This window comes from Poecilia reticulata, linkage group LG19, assembly GCF_000633615.1.
Source record: "Poecilia reticulata strain Guanapo linkage group LG19, Guppy_female_1.0+MT, whole genome shotgun sequence".
Taxonomy (NCBI): domain Eukaryota; kingdom Metazoa; phylum Chordata; class Actinopteri; order Cyprinodontiformes; family Poeciliidae; genus Poecilia; species Poecilia reticulata.
The window spans coordinates 24,795,883-24,800,742 of NC_024349.1; positions in this window are offsets into that span (position 1 = coordinate 24,795,883).

Consider the following 4,860-nt stretch of genomic DNA (forward strand, 5'->3'; position numbering starts at 1 on the left):
TCCTGGTGATTCCACCAAATATTGATTTCTGAACTCTTCCTGAGTTAAAACATTAGTATTGTTTCTAAATGAATATCAACTTGTTTTCTTTGCATTATTTGAGGTCTGAAAGCGCTGCATCTTTGTTGTTATTTTGACCATTTCTCATTTTCTGCAGATAAACACAAATTTTTGCTTGGAACTTCGGGGACATGCTGTCAGTAGTTCATAGAATAAAAGAACAATGTTCATTTTACTCAAACATTTACAGTACCTATAACAAGTAAAGTAAGAGAAACTGATAATTGTAAGTGGTTTCTTAATTTTTTCCAGAGCTGTGTTTATTAAAATTATCAGTATGTTGTAACAGTATATTATCTGTATACATTTTACTGTCACGACATGGTGACAGTTTAAACAAATATGAAAAAAAAAATATTTTTGTAAAAGTTACGTACCACCGCTTTCTTTTTCCTTTCTTTCTAACCCAGGCATGCTTGGGTTATGCAAGTTCTCCGGGTTCTGAAGCAGCTGTTTTTAAGGTCGATACGATGCGGGGGGCAGGAGGTTGACAAGTAAAATGCTACATAGGCATGAATACTCACCAAGGCACTGTAGCTGCTTTGTTGAAGCAAATCACTATGAATGCAGACATCATCCGACAATAGAAGAGAGACAATGCCAGCGCGGTGACATCACCTTGCTCTCCACAAAAGGAAACTTCCAGACGATAAAACCGCCACATCTCTCTGTGATTCTTTGATTTCCTCTCTCCATATTCCTCTCCTGCGCCCTCACAGCGCTGACACAATGAAATCCATTATCGCTCAGTACCTGGACATTTTTTTAACAGCAGGCTAATAGTGAATGGCTTCTAGGAAAAGACTGATTTTTAGGGAAATGATGATCAAAAAGAGGCATGTTTGACGTTACGCAACAGTTTCCGCTCAGGCTGTTTCCAGTGACTTCCAACAGCAACTTGAAAAGGTCACCTCTAACAAGGACCAGCAAAGTTCAGGTGCTTTCACCTATGGTGGTGTATAAGGGCCGTTGTAGATAAGAGAAGAAAAAATATATTTCCTCCAAATATTTCTAGGTTATTTTCACGTATTTACAAGAAAAATCATGAATTCCAAAGAAGAAAATGTTATTTTTTTTTAATGTAAAGGCATAAATTTATGACATTAGAATTAAGATATTATCTGAGATTGTAAAACCAAAAATGTGCATGGCGCTTTGATGCTTCGAAATTGGGCCTCTGTCTCTTTAAGAAGCTCCTACTCTTTCTGAAACTCCGCCTTCAGGAAGTCATCTGTTATATTGTTGTGTTGGACTTTAAAAATTCTGCATAGTGAGCTCAGCAGACACTTATTTCCATCAGACTAAACATTTCTTGCTTTTGCTTAGTTAGAATTACCCAAACATGGCAGTGACATTTTTTTTTTTTGTAGCTTTCATCGAACTCGAAAGTTTGCATGCATTTTTTTGTATCCGGGATGGGAGTCTTTTAAACTGAATGACCTGGGTTGCACCTTTTGGGTTTCTCACCACAAACTTCTGGTAGGTTCTGATAGTCCAAGTTTTCTGGCATTGAGCAAATAGAAATGATTTTGGTCATTCTAATTATGCTAAAAGAAGAAAAGTCTGATTTAACTTCAGCCAGTGAAGAAAAAGAAATGTCTTTGTGTCTTTTTGTACAGTATGTGTAAATATCTGATTTCAACTATACATGATACTGCCTCTTAAAGAAACCGGATACGGACCTGCAGCATCTTCTGGGGTTTGGTATTGTACCTTGAGAAAATGATATTTTCATCTCGTAGAAGTAAAAAAGGTGTCCTAATTCAAGCACCGGCTGACAGATTGGACTGGCACCCTTCATTTGGTTGATGATGGATAGAACTGGCTCTGCAGAAAAACTCAGAACATACTGGGGGAGATTGATGCGCTTTCACGTAAAGAACGCAAAGAGAACCCTTGGTTCCAACTGTGGACGATGTCAAGTGGAATTTCACAGTTATGTTTCTCCCCGGATCAGCCCTCTTGCCAGTTATCTGATGGAAAATAAACAGAAAGAAGAACGGGGAAAAACAAGAGTGTGAGACGGAAGAACACGTGTGCATGAAGCACCAAGTCTACTCGGAAAGTTCTCTAACTTTTGTTATCGAGAACTTTTGTGAATGAAGATCAAGATGATTGAAGATTGCTTTGTCGTCAAGGAGATGTATGTTTACATCTCCTTAAAGTATCTGATGCTTTAAACTTGTTAAAACAGAATGGAAACAAACTTTGTTATGTATTAAATCCATGACTTGATAGTTTACTTCAGTCAAGCGAAAAGGAAAGATTGATTTTTGATGCTTATTGATTTTTATTTAAATAGGCCTGTTTGCTTGAACAAGGTAAACCAGATACAACCTTGTTGGGTCTTCATTTCAATGAATCAAGGAAAAAATATATATATTTTGAATGATTTCACCAAMCAGCTTTATTTTTTTGTGGAAAATTTTGTCCACTATCTCAAGAGTTTTCTGAAAAACAAAAGCTTCTGATTGATCTGTGGCAGTCGAGTGAAGTGATAAGATAAAAAAAAAAAAAGCTGAATTCTCCAAATTATTCGTTTTTCCAGGGATTTACTTGTTGCTGAATTTATTTTTAAGCACACATCAATCTCAAAGTCCAAAAAAAACAAAGATTTTTTTTGTTCTTTTTCTAAACCTAACAGAATGTTCTAGGAAATCATGGCTCATGTAACTTTGTAAAGGTTGTAAACATCTGTAACGTGTGTGACCCTTGACCCCYGCACTCTTTATCTAACCCTRCATTAAGACRTCGTCATTCTGCTTTAATCAGTAGAGTCACACGGTCTGGAAAATACCCTAAAGAAGACGCTCTGTTTGTCTCCTTCCTGTTAGATTCTACATTGATTTTAAACACWGCTTACATTTTTTACCAGGAGACGAACCAGACTGTCTACACATCACCTTCTCATTCGGACTGAGGTTTTGGTGGGAAAACAGGAACATTTTTAATGATGTTTTTCCAAGGTGGAAATATTTAAGAATTCCGTTTTCTACCATAGAGGGAAAAAATCTGGGTGAGGAATCAGAAAGGAGGAGCCTACTTTAGATCACACAAAAATATACAAGAACAAAGTGAACAAAGGTTACAAATGTTTTAAGAAAATCTCTTACTGTTTTTCCTGTTTATTTCAATGTTCAATTTCCTTTCTATTTTATCACTACTAACTCCCGCAGGTGACAGTTTGTTTTTCTGAAAATATCTCGAATACAGTGAGCAGGTCCCCACACAGCCTTCTTCATAATCTCACCTGCTTTATTTTATTTATTTATGTATTTATTTATGGTACATTTAGTCTATGAACAGTAACGCATACACTTAATCTGAACATTTTAACGCAATAATATTATATAACGCAGATTAATYAAACTACTATTGTGACCTAAAAGCCTCTTTCTGGCAGAGGGTTGCCAMGGTAACAGCAGGGCGTTATGAACCCAATACACGGGGATCGACKAACGATCGCGAAAGGCGAACGTTTTCCACGACGGCAACGAAAAGTGAAACGTTTTTCAACTTTCTTATGTTGCATCGTGAGCCCGCGTGTTCACGTCTGTGAAATTTGACATGTACGAATTCTGCCGGTCGCTCAGCTGTACGCGGACAAGCGATCGTCGCCTCAAGTTCCATAGGAAATGAATGGAGAGGAACATTTCTAAATRAACATTTAAAACAAAACGACTAACTTTAAACCTTCCTGACTATAAAAACCTGGAAAACTGAGACTCTTCAGACATGTTTCGTTCAAGACAAAAAAAAAAATCACGTTTTTTTTTTTTTTTTTTTTTTAAACATGCATAAAGTGGCAATTTCTGATATGGGTGATAATGGCAGTGGACCAGGGTGGCATCAGAAAGGGGCGTCACAACCTAAGAAGCAGAAAATCCCTGCTTTCTGCTCCAAAAATAATCAGAAAATAGCTTGGATTTTAATTTGTTGGAGTGCGGCAGAGAAAGGAGCTTGCCTGGGGCGCCATTCTTGCAAGAACCGCAACTGCATCCATATTTATAATTCAGGCTTATCAAGTTAGAAATTGTGATTAATCACAGCGCAAGAGTGTGATTATAATTACATTTTTTAATCGATTGACAGCACTTGCTTAGTCGCAATACAGTGTTTTTACATAATTGTGAAGGCCTACTTGAGATATTTTGAGGGGAAAAAAGGCAAGGACTCAACATTGWGTTGCTCTATCAAATGAAATTCCAAAGAAATATGTGTGTTTGGGATTGTAGTGTGACAAAATATGAAATTCCACCCGAATGAATACTATTTTACACGGCACTGTCATTACTTACCGAATGCCTCTGAGAACYGATGGCAAATATCTCACACATAATGAGGCAAACAAACATCAAAATTTACAGAACCCAGGAACAAAAGGCACCTCTATGGAGAAAGGTCACCAAGGTTTCTGAGCTCCTCACACGGACAGACAGTGGACACGTGTCCTGAGGTCAGATGACTCCAGCTTTCTGTCAGCAGGAAAAGAAGTCCAATCTCAGTGCAAAGGGTGAAATTTTCACCTTAGCACTAATTTAACAGAAAAAAAATTTGGGGTTCCCTAAAATTGTGTTTCCATTTGGAGGTGGGACACAAATTGTCAAAAACTTTCCGACTTTGGTAAAAAAAAAAAAAAAATTGACTTAAGAGTCAGTTCTCAACAATGTGTGCTATTAGTATTACTCTACATTAGTAATGTCATTATAGGTTGGTTTAATTGACCAACCTATAAAGTTTTGATGAGGCCAATAACACCAATAAACCAAAGTTTATTGGTGTTTTATAAAACATACATAT